The sequence below is a fragment of the Panthera onca genome, chromosome X, assembly GCF_046562875.1.
Source record: "Panthera onca isolate mPanOnc1 chromosome X, mPanOnc1 haplotype 2, whole genome shotgun sequence".
Lineage (NCBI taxonomy): Eukaryota > Metazoa > Chordata > Mammalia > Carnivora > Felidae > Panthera > Panthera onca.
In genome coordinates, this window is record NC_138357.1 from 110,356,679 (window position 1) to 110,368,688 (window position 12,010).

The window sequence follows — 12,010 nt, forward strand, 5'->3', positions numbered from 1 at the left end:
ACTAAATTTATCTGGTGGTCACCCTTATACCATATTAATATTAATATTTTATGAGAAATGTCCCATTTGCTAAAGAGGAAAGATGAAATATGTGCATAGAATTCATGTACCAATTTAGACATGTTTAAAATTTTTTGTATCTTGAAATAATTGTATCTTGAAAGGCTCACAGAAAGTTGCAAAAGTAGTATGTAGCATCCCGTGTATCATTCCTGCAGCTTTCCCCAGTGATGACGTATTATACAGCCGGAATATGATATCAAACCATGAAATTGACATTGGTACAATACTGTTACCTAGACTGCAGATCTCTTTTGGTTTTCACCATTTTTATGTGCATTCATTAGTGTGTGTGTGTGTGTGTAGTTGTATACAATTTTATTCTGTGTAACCACCAACACAATTGAGATGAAGAACTGTTCCCTCACCACAGAGTAACTCTCTTGTGCTGGCCCTTTACATTTGCATGCCTTGGCAACTCCTAATTTCTGTCTCTCTGTCTCTATAGTTTTACCATGCTGGGGATTTTATGTAAATTAAAGCCTACAGTATGTAACCTTTAGAGAGTAATTTTGTTTTTCATTAAGCATAACGCCCTTTAGATCTGTCTGGGGTGTTGCGTGTGTTGATAGTTTGTATTTATTTTTATTGCTGAGTAATATTCCATTGTGTGAATAGACCAGAGTTTATTTAACTGTCATTGTTTTATTCTCTCCCATTTTTGAACTCATTTTTGTTAGTCCTTGAGCTGCTGATTTTCTATGATAGCTCTTACATCTAAGGAAGCCAACCTATCCTTCAGTGCATTGAAATAGAATTCTAGCATGTCAGAGCTTATGCATGAATTTACATTCCAGTATATTCTCACCTCTTTCAGTAGCATTTGGTGACCAGCTATTCTCTAATCTTTACTTTCTATCATAGATTCATCACTTTGCATCTGCTTTTTTTTATGTACTCATATACATCATATATATGTGGAATGGTATCAAATTTTTAGCACAGAGTTCTTTGTCCAGCATGATAATAATAAATAATGAAATGTTTTAAATAATTTTAATTTCTGTTATTAGTAATGGAAATCATATTCATTATAGAAGTTTCCCATGAACAAACAAGATTTTATTTATTTATTAAAACATTTTTTAATGTTTATTTTTGAGAAAGAGAGAGAGAGAGAGAGACAAGAGCACAAGCAGGGGAGGGCCAGAGAGAGAAGAGAGGGAGACAGAGAATCTGAAGTAGGCTCCAGGCTCCATCCAAGCTGTCAGCACAGAGCCCGATGTGGGGCTCGAGCTCATGAACTGTGAGATCATGACCTGAGCCTATTTTGGATGCTTAACCGACTGAGCCACCTGGGCGTCCCAAAGAGAAGAAGATTTTAAATTTACCCAAAATCCTGCCACATGGGAAAAACTGGTATTTAATATTTTATTGTAAATGCCTCTAGGGCCTTTGGAACATTTCAGTTTCCTATTCCTCAGTAATAAACTGCCTCTCCTCTAGACCTTACCTGTGTTAGGTGTCTAGGTGCAGAATCAGACTGTGTGTGTGCACCCTGTGCTTGAGGGTCTAAGATGTGACCAAAGGAACCAGAGCCATGTGCTCTCTCTGTTTTTCTAGTCCAGACCTCAGTGTTGAACAGAAGCCCATCTTCTTTCCTTATTGGTGAGCTGATTCAGAATTTGCAAGAACCTCGATAAATCACTTTGTATCCTCCCCTCCTCCCTACTCTTCCCTGAGACTTGGGGCACCTCCAGCCCCAAGCTGACACCCTTTCCTGAGAACCCCTCCCTGGCCCAGCTTGGCCTTTCAAGGTAAGGGTGCCCCTCTCCCAAGCCGAAGTCACCCACAGTTTCCATCTCTCGATACGAATCCCAAGGGAAAGAAGGGATCCAGCAGCAGGAGGAAGAAAAAGGTTACATATGTCGTTCCTGTCATAGAAGCCTCTGATGCCAGAGCACTGGATTTTGGGGTCCTAAAGATGACCTTCCTCAGTGTCTGGCAGAGTTCTCCCCCTTGAGGTTAGAGGGAGAAGAGGGCTGTGGTCTGACTGCCTTTCCTTCCATTGTTTTGCAATGTGCCTTTCCTTCCATGTGTTTTGCAATGTGGGTCAGATGGCCTGAGGTGAGGTGAACGCGATTCCTGGCCTGTGAGGTATATATCCTGTTGCCCCTTGCGGGCATCTGGCACTCTCCAAGAGGGAGGGTTCACATTCCCATCCTGCCACTGCTGTGTGCTCACATGCCTTGCTCAGAGAAGACGTTCGGCAGTCATTATGGGCTCACCAAGTCCTTCTTCTTCCACTCAGGGGAGCAGATTGAAATGTGAATTGACATTATCACAGGGATAGCCTTAAGTCGTCTCTAGTTTATGAAAATAATGAAATCGGTTGCCAACTTGCTGCTAATATTGGTTACAAATTGCTAGGGCCCATCCCCCAATTGATCCCGGTGCCCCGGTGTCTCAGTCCTGTCGTGTCCTAGGCCTTGCCACCCTTTAGAAATGCATCATTCCTGCATTCCTGAGCTCGGATGTCCTAGTCCTTCACTTAAATTGTGGCCACCTTTTCCTTACTGCTTCTGCCAGCTGTCCTTGCTGCCCTCTCTTCAACCCATTCACTGCAGGACTAAGACAGAGTGGTCTTTCTGAAGGGCACAGCTATGTGTTGCTGGTCCTCCCTGGCTCACCAGTATTACCAGGACGGCACCCAGGGTCACTACGAGGTGTCTACTAGTTAGTTCTCTAGCCTCATGACGTCTCCCCCCAGCCATTCTAAGCCTCCAGTATTTCCCAGAGGGCAGTTCCTGCCTCCACATCTTCCCACGTGTCATTCCCTCTGCTGAGATGTTCTTTGTCTTTTGGCCTTCAGAGTCTAACTAAGCATTACTGTCTTTTGAAAAGAGGTCTGTGGTGCTTTCTAGTGAAACTCTATGCTCCCTTGGCTCCTTAGGTGAGCCCGTAGCACAGCTCTGCCGACTGTTAGTAGATTGTCATCTTGTCCACCGTGCCCTTATTACTGTACTGCAAATATTTTCAAAGAGATCATGTTCTGTTTGGTCTTGCATCCTTAGTGTCTGAAAAGAGTAGATGTTCAACACCTATTTGCTGAATCAAGCAGTATAATTAAAAACCTCCCCATGGTTTTTTGTTTTTGTTTTTGTCTTACACCGGTGTTCAGATTTAAAACAAAATTCTTTCTCAGCAGTTTTGTCAAACAGATCACATTAGACCCACTGTGTTTGTTTTCCTCAAGTTTGTGTTTCTCCCCGTGAGAAGTGATCTTTACAAGCACTGCGCCAAATAGCACTTGTCTTAGGGGAGTTTCTTGAAATACCGCCTGCGAAAGTTTTGAACGCATGTTATGAGTTGACCCCTCTTGACACTCACGATTTCTCTCATTATCAGAATAAAACTATGAGAATCACACCCGTGGCTGGATGATTCTTCAATACAGACAAAACTCTACCGTTGAATATCATTGCCCAGCTTTGTTGATACCTGAGCATGTTTTATTAATTATTTTTTGACATTCACTCTACTGGATTTTCTTCCCCCTGTAAACGGTCTTTGGTCTTTACTAGTTCTTTAAAAGCACCATTGTTAGGGCTACTTATTGTGACTTTGCCTTGCCACGGTGGCCTTATCTTTCCACTTAAACTTTAGGTGACCCAACCGCAGCGCTTCCCAAACTCGAGTGGGCATCAGAATCACCTGAGGCCTTGTTAAAACTGCTGGGCTCTGCCCCAAGTTTCTGATTCAGTGGGTTTGGAGCAGGGCTGGGAATTTCCATGTCTTAACAGGTCCCAGTGATACTGCTACGACTGATACGGGACTGTGCTTCGAACTCTGCTTTCCCGGCATGCCTAGCGCGCCAGTTTTCACAGCTGTGGCCACTAAACTCACACTTGCTGATCCTCTGGCGCACAGCTGGGAAGGAAGATAAGGCCTGTAGTGGGTCCGGCACCACGGACCAAGCGGTTCACTGTAGTTTGCTCTGTGTTCCGGCTCCCAAACTTTGTCCTTTCCTGGATTCCTTGCTGACAGACTGCTTCCCGTGGGACTACAGTACTTGGATTTCCCTTCTTCCTGTTTGTTAAGAGTTGAGAGTTTCCCTGTTGGGTGCCAGCATTTCTGGCATCTAGGCCTTGCTCAGTTCTTGCCCGGCGCTCCTCCTTGTTAGCTGGGCTTGGCAGCAGCAGGTACTCCAGGCTACCTTGTTTTTGCTTTTCAGGCGTTGAATGTTTATTCAGTTGAACAACTTTGTTGTTATTTATATGACTGTCGCTTTATTTCCCCCTTTCTTGATTTCAGTGTTGTTTTTAGGCCCCTCAGCCCCGGGCTTCTTCTCCCTCGTGTCCTGAGACTCAATTCTGGCTTTTCCTATAGGATGAGATCATGCAGTGTGGCTGAAAGGTTTTAGTGCCACCTACATCAGAACTTTGATCAAGATAAGTATGGTTGACTCTTGAAAAACATGGATTTGAGCTGTGTGTGTCCCCTTGAGGATTCGTTTTGATAAGGTGCTGGAAATGTATTTTCTCTTATGATTTTTCTTAACATTTTCTTTTCCCTATATTACTTGCTTATAAGTGTACAGTATATACTACAGGTGATACGCAAAATAGGTGTTAATTGGCTGTTGAGGCAGGGCTTGGAGTCAATAGTATGCTAATAGTAAGTTATTGGAGAGTCAAAGGTTAAATACAGATTTTCGCCTGTGTGAGGGGTTGGTGCCCCTAACTTCAGTGTTGTTCAAAGATCCACTGCACAAGGGCACCTGGGCGGCTCAGTCAGTTAAATGTCCGACTCTTGATTTTTGCTCAGGGCGTGATCTCACAGTTCGGCTCTGGAGATTGAGCCCCACGTTGGGCTCTGAGCTGACAGGGCGTAGCCTGCTTGGGATTTTCTGTCTCCCTCTCTCTCTGCCCCTCCCCTGCTTGCCTTCTCTCTTTCTCAGAATAAACAAATAAATTTAAATGCATAGCTTCAGGCCATACTTCAGACCTACTGAATTAGCATCCACGTTTTAACAAGAGCCCCGGGTGATGTGTATGCACGCTGGAAAGAACTGATCTCTGGTATAGCTCCTATATGGTCAGTTGCTACTGCCTGACTAAGCATGACTCAGTCTTAGCATATACCTTTTTTCAGCTTAATCACCACTGATGTAATTACTGCTACCTTTTGTTGGACCGATTTCCCGCTGACAGTGTGGACTATGACAAACAACCCATAATCGGGCAGGAGTCTAGAAGCGCTTTGTGTATGTTTTGAGATTTTTTACTTGGGATATTTCTTTGGCAGGACTTTGCCAAAGTTACCAACATACCAAAGGAATCTTTCTATATGTTTGTTTGCCATGATCTTAGGTGCACTTGGATGGGAGGCAGCCCGAGGCTCCATGGTGGACGAGCACTACCCCACATGCAACACTATATTACAGGTGCTTAATTTAATGCTGGCCCATAGTAGGTGGCCACTGAAACATCTCTCACCAGCATTTAACTTGGAGAAAATGTTGAAAGTGGATCAGGTTGGGGGAACTAATTGTACTCCAGGGCTTGTGTGGTGAATGGGGTCAACAGTAGTGGTCTGAACAGTGACAGGTGACTGGTCTCGTTGCCCGATGTTTATCTTTCTAGGAACAGGACTCCAGCCTGTGACTAAGAGTCAGGAGGTCAGCCCCAGTCACTGTGGGGAGATGGTTATGAAGACGCATATGGAGTGTCAGGACCTCAGTCAAGACTGCCTGGGTTCAGAATAGGGCTATGTACTCAAAGGCAGGAAACTGGAACATTAAGCTGGAAAGGCCCTTATTTATTAGCAGTGCAGTGGAAAGAACATGGGTTCTGGAGTCCAACTTGGGTCCGCACCATAGGCCTGCTTCCTCCAAGCTGTGTGACCTTGACTAACTTAACCTCAGATGGTCTTCCTAGTCCAAAGAGATTGCATGTAAAGGGACTAATACAGGGCTTCAAATAGATGATTAAGCAAATGGTAGTTGCTAATATGCTTATTATAATTAAAGGCAGTCTTACTCTTAATTGACTACATGGACCTCAGGAATGTTCAGGTTCTTTGAATTCCCAAGGTTAGATCAAAAAGGCTTAATTGTGACAGTTTGTTGGAAGATTGGGTAGCTGCTGTACTTTTGGCCAGCAGCTGGGCAAAAGGGAGCATGCTTACTCAAAGAACCGGTACTTAGGTGGGTTGGAGAAGATGATGATAGTTCTTAGTGCCAACTGGGCAGCACTAAAAAACTGAGAGCAGTATGGGGCCGCTGGCAGTCACAAAGGCTGGGTTATATGCATCGGCTGCTGTTGAGGTCTGTGGCTTTTGACAAGTAGGTTTATTACTCTTGTCTCCATTTGTCCGTCTGTAAATAGGGGAATTGAAGGAGATGCCCCTGCAAGTAATGGGCAATTCATATTTTTACAGGTGTTAATAGTAAAATGGAATTGAGTGGGAATTCTGTGTGTAATTTTAATCAGTACAGTTTTCATGATTGTATGTAGCATTTGTCAGTGGTTATTTATAGACTTAAATTGAAGTGCAGCTAACCTCAGGTCCTCAGGCAGTCAGTGAGGTGGAGCCCTGGTGATAAGGGAGATGGACTGAGGCTAAATGTCAGAGTTGAATTTCATCCTTGTTCTTAAACCTCCTGAAATTCTGGAACCAGTCCCCTCCATTGCAGTAACAACTAGGTTGAAAGGGACTGTTAAACCTTCACCGGTAGTATTTCTTTTCAAAAAGGATTAAGTCTGAAAGATTGAAATGTTTTTTTATTACAATGAGTTCTTAGACGTACAATATGCATTTTCATCAGCATGCTCTTTCCGTATGGGATCTGTTTGGCTAGTGAATTTGTGTAGCATATGTGAGTAGCAGAACCCTATGCCAATGGAAGAAGACTTCAGGTCACACAAGGACTAGGTGAGAGCCTTTCAAGTCTCCTGGAATCTTGTGTATTTCACTGTGTGGATGCTGTAGATGGGTTTGGTTAGTGCTTCTTCTTCTGGAGGTTGTGCAAAGGCAGCACCTGGAGGGCTTGCTCAGCTCAAATCCTGGCCCCCACCCTTACATGTCATTTGTATTCCCAGCAAGCTCCCAGGTGATGATGATGATGTTCTGTGGCCCCAAGTTGAGTAGCATGGAAGTATTCTGTTTTCAGTATTGTCTTCTGTAGTCTTATCTTCCAACTTCTAGTGGCATCTTCCTTTTTCCCTCACCTGCTTTCCTCCTAAGGTAAGGGAAGAAGTGGCCAAGGTGACCCTCGAGTCAGCCTAGAGAGGATTTATCCTTTATTCTGAAGGTCCCATGGCTTGGATGCCTTGTGGATAGGCAATTTCTAGCATGGAAGATAAAAAGGTTTATTTCATGGCAGAACTTGAGAGTCTCTCCTTTTAACATCCTGGAGGCTGGGTGAAAGCATCAGTAGACAACTCAGTAACCAAAGGTTTGCTGGATTTGTTGCTCTTCTTGAATCACTCTGTTGGATCCCAAGGAGCAAATAAAAACAAGTGATAAATGTCAAACTTTAGTATTACAGATTTTCTTTTAGTAGTCTTCTTCATCTTGCTCTACAGCCTGTTGGATCCCAGTGAAGGCTCGCTGCTGGGGTGGGGTTGAAGTCTGCAGAATACTCCAGGGTTAGGTAAATTTTCTAAGTCTAAACCACGCATCCTCAGAGCAGCCACTCTACAGAGATCTAAAACTTGATTTGGGGAAGATCCCTTACTGCCTCTTGGTCCTCTGGCAGGTAGATTCCCAGGGTGCTCACTGTAACAACAAAGCAAAAAACACCCCTGGCTCCCATATCCTGCACAGCTTTGAATAGCTGTGTGACCTGGAATTTATTTCTTCACCAGCTGGCTGCAGCTTTTACCTCTACATGTTCTGGATCTAATCCTAAGCCTGGAAGTTAAACTTCTACCAACCAGGCAGGTAGGAGATGCGGGGCGTGGTGATCTACTTCCTGGCTGTATTGTAAATCTAAGGCCTAAGGTCTTGTTTAGCCTCATTGTCGTTGTCTCTGTGGGCTGTTAAGGGGGTCTCCTCCTATTGGAGAACTGCAAAGCCCAAGGCCCTGTCTGGCTAGGATAGTGGGTGGCTAATTCAGATACTTACAGTGGCCAGCATGTTAAATAAGGGAAGTGAGCTGGGAGTGATGGTAGGGAAGAGAGGATTGCAGTGAATGGAGACCTGTGCTCTGTCTTTAGAGGACAGCAGCTAAGGAGACCCAGCTGACTGCTGCCATGTAAAAATGTTGCCTAAAGTTGCCAGATCCTTCAACTTGGCAGGAAATGCCAGAGCTCTAGGGGATTTCTCCCACTTCCCAGTGTGAGATAAAAAGTACTTTGGAAAGTGACTTCAACAATGGCTTATTGAGCCGGGAAGCAGAAATTTAGTTTATTGGCTATTGGTAATCATTTATCAATGTTCATCTGTCTTACATCAGAGGCTTTTGATCTGATTCCCCAGCTTGGGTTTACTTCAGTCTTTAGCAACAGATAAGGATTTGACAACAGATATTTTAATACTTATCAAAATAGAACTCATGATTCTGTTTCAAGCTTGTACAGAAATGGATCTAGAGAAGTATATTCTATATTGGATTCTATCTTTCTCTTGGCTTACTCCAACAGTTAGATTAAAATGAAAGAATTTAACCCAAGGATACTATTGGCATATGGAAGGTACTAATACAAATCTACAACACTTGTAATTTGAGCATAGGAAAATGAGGAGTGAACACCCCTGGTTGAATGACAATTAGTCTATCTAGGGAACTGCTGTGATTCTAAATTTTCAGTGCTATCTTTCTTCAGAGACCATGTTGAATCATTCTTCTGAAACGTGTAACAGCAAAAGAAAAAGGGAAGGGCAAGGCAAAAGACCAACTTGAACTTGATGAAAGACCTACTAAAAAGCACATGTTGCCCTGCCTGTTGCTGTCGCATTGCCTGTGCTGCTCTGGGTCTCTGTAGCCTGAAGAGGGAGGAAGATGAATAAGCAGGTACACACAAATGGGAAACAACTTACTGTGGCATTGTCTAGAGTATGTAGCAGAATCATGTTAAAGCCAAATAACTCTTCCTAAAACAATGAGCTCAAGATTTGAAGACTTAACTTGGTTATCCCTAAAGACTCTAACACAAATGGGCAGCATAAATGGGTGATACACTACATTGTTTTAAAATCAAGGGCCAACTAAAGTTAGTTTCAACAACTCTTAATGTCTAGAGTTTTTAAACTATCAGAATCCATTCTTAAGGCCTGAATTGAGTTTCCTTCTTTGTGGGTGTGATATACCCAACTTCAAAAGGTGGATAAATTTTCTAAGAAATAAAATCCCCATTAAAAAAATGGATTAAATACTCCGGGCTAGAAGAGGCTAAGCAGTTTGTTTTTGTTTTTCATGTGGATTTATTTTTGAGAGAGAGACAGGCAGACAGACACAGAGTGTGAGAGGGAGAGGGGCAGAGAGAGGGAGACAAAGAAGCCAAAGCAGGCTCCAGGCTCCGAGCTGTCAGCACAGAGCCTGACTCAGGGCTCAAACCCATGAACCATGAGGTCATTACCTGAGCTGAAGTCGGATGCTTAACTGACTGAGCCACCCAGGCACCCCTGAGCAGTCCAAGTTTGGAAGTGATTCAAGCCCTTCTCAGCCAGGCAGAACAACCACCTGGCTGGGGTTATCTGGCTCTGTATGTTGTGATAGTCTTGATGCCACGTAACCTTGGAGCCAGGCAATGCTGTAGATACCCTGATCTCAAGAGACTTTGGGTGGTTCCCTCCCAAAGGCATCAGTCAGCCACGTAACATTGGAGCCAGGCAGTGCTGTAGATACCCTGATCTCAAGAGACTTTGGGTGGTTCCCTCCCAAAGGCATCATTAATCAACCAGAAGGTTTTTTGCAGCATTTACCATCTTCGTTAGACTTCAGAGCCGTGGAATCCCTGCCTTTTGGTGTTGGATTTCCCGTTCTCCCCAAAGCACAGACATCATTATCTAGGTAGCTGTTTATGCTGCTTCTCTAAGAAGGTTTACTTTTACCTGCACCTAGGCCTCCTAGGATTGTCGGGCCACATGATTCTTGTCTTAAAATCCTCTTAGTTTTATAGACTCCTTAAACAAGGAGCTTGTAGCTGGTCAAAAAAAAATAAACAGAAAACGTGAGTGTTTTAATGATCACACTGTGGTTACATTGGGTGATGGGTGGATCAGGTTCTGAGAACTCCAGTATCCAAGCACATAGCATGGCTACCCAGCACTGTTGGTCATTCTGTCTCTCCCTATCTCGCTAGCCATGCTCTCCAACACTCTTGATCGGCTGTCCACTTGGAACCCCAAAGAATGAGCCCAGTTTTACATAAAAGTTATATTTGACTTCCACAGAACTCTCTAGGCCACCGAAGATGGAGAGCAGACATTTGCTTCCTATTTGTAAGCTCAGTGGTTTCTCCCCTTAGCGATTCTATGAAGACCATGACTGTCCTGGGGACAGGAATGAAGCTAAGTCAGGGTTCTCCTGTCCACTTAAAATGATAACACATTTTTTCACCTTAAAATGGGAAGAAGGCTTTGGCAGGGAGATGAGAGATATGTGGGGCTTATCAAAGCAGGCCTTGTAAATATCCTGAGTACAAAAGGGACTATAAATTAGTATAATTGATCTCAAAAGGCATCTAGCAATTGTCCTAGCTAATAATTTAGCTAGAAATTAGGCTTTCTAGAAATTAGGTTAAGGTGAATGAAGTTATGTGTACCAGACTTTATTTTATTAGTGTAGTTAATAGTAGGAAATGGCCAACAAAGTGTTATCCCCTGGGGTATTACATACTCATTAAGATTCAAATGTTTTGAAAATATTTTGGAGAAAATAAAGTCTCCTCCTAGATGTGTAAAACTGCATGTAACATTACCTTTTTTTTTTCTCCTGGGTTGTCATTAGGTAATAGAATTGCATGTTGCCTGTGTATTTTTTTCTTCACTCTCTTAAACTTCTTAGTATTGCCTTTAGAATCAAAGTGGTGAAAGAGTTCCTTGAATGATCTGATTCCTTGCCTGACCCTGTTGCTGTCAGGACAGATGAATGAGTATAGCTTTGCATTGTTCTTATTCCAGGGCCTGGGAGAGTTGGTTCAGTTACGGTGTCTAAAATCTAGCACATGTGGGTTTGACTTAGCCTGGTGTCACCATGAAGGGAAGTGATAAAACAGTGGGAGTATAAACAGGTGGTGGCATCTAAGAGTCAAGGGGGAGATGGCTATTCCCGGAAGTGTACTCAATATTTGAGGACTGCTTCCTTCATTTCTTAGCGTTGTCATGCTGTGCTTACCCTTGTTTTTCATTTCCTCTCTGTTCTTAGCACTTTTTTTTCCTGTACTAGACTGGATTGTGACTTGATAGGAATTACATGTGGTGCCATGCCCAAGGCTTATTCCATCCTGAATGATTGGCTGCTGTATGACAGGTTTGTGGTGGAGTTCCAAGACTTTATCCATTAGGAGATGAAGTTAGCAAGATCTGCGTGATGTAACATCTTGCCAAAGTCAACTGTGGCTCGGGATGGGGCTCTACGCTTAGAGGATAATTGAGTATTTAGAGAGGTAGTCCAGGCAGATGCACCATTAAATGATAAGCTAATTCTTAGAGGTAATTTGCTAATGTATTTAAATGGCCTATATAATCTCACAATTTTATAATGTGGTTTTAATATTCCCATATTAACAAGAGGATACACAGATTCTGGAGGGTTGCTCAAAAAAATCCAGACTACCGGGGCGCCTGGGTGGCGCAGTCGGTTAAGCGTCCGACTTCATCCAGGTCACGATCTCGCGGTCTGTGAGTTCGAGCCCCGCGTCAGGCTCTGAGCTGATGGCTCGGAGCCTGGAGCCTGTTTCCGATTCTGTGTCTCCCTCTCTCTCTGCCCCTCCCCCGTTCATGCTCTGTCTCTCTCTGTCCCAAAAATAAATAAAAAACGTTGAAAAAAAAAAAAAAAATC

At 43.4% G+C, this 12,010-nt stretch overlaps 1 long non-coding RNA gene across 1 annotated transcript in view; it reads left to right on the top strand.

The window, feature by feature from the left end:
* The first annotated feature begins 3,936 nt into the window (after positions 1 to 3,936).
* LOC145714623 (uncharacterized) overlaps positions 3,937 to 12,010 on the top strand; it is a 544,307-nt gene continuing 536,233 nt past the window's right edge. Inside the window, exon 1 of the long non-coding RNA XR_014136913.1 lies at positions 3,937 to 4,068. This is a non-coding gene — a long non-coding RNA (uncharacterized LOC145714623). The remainder of the gene's footprint in view (positions 4,069 to 12,010) is intronic.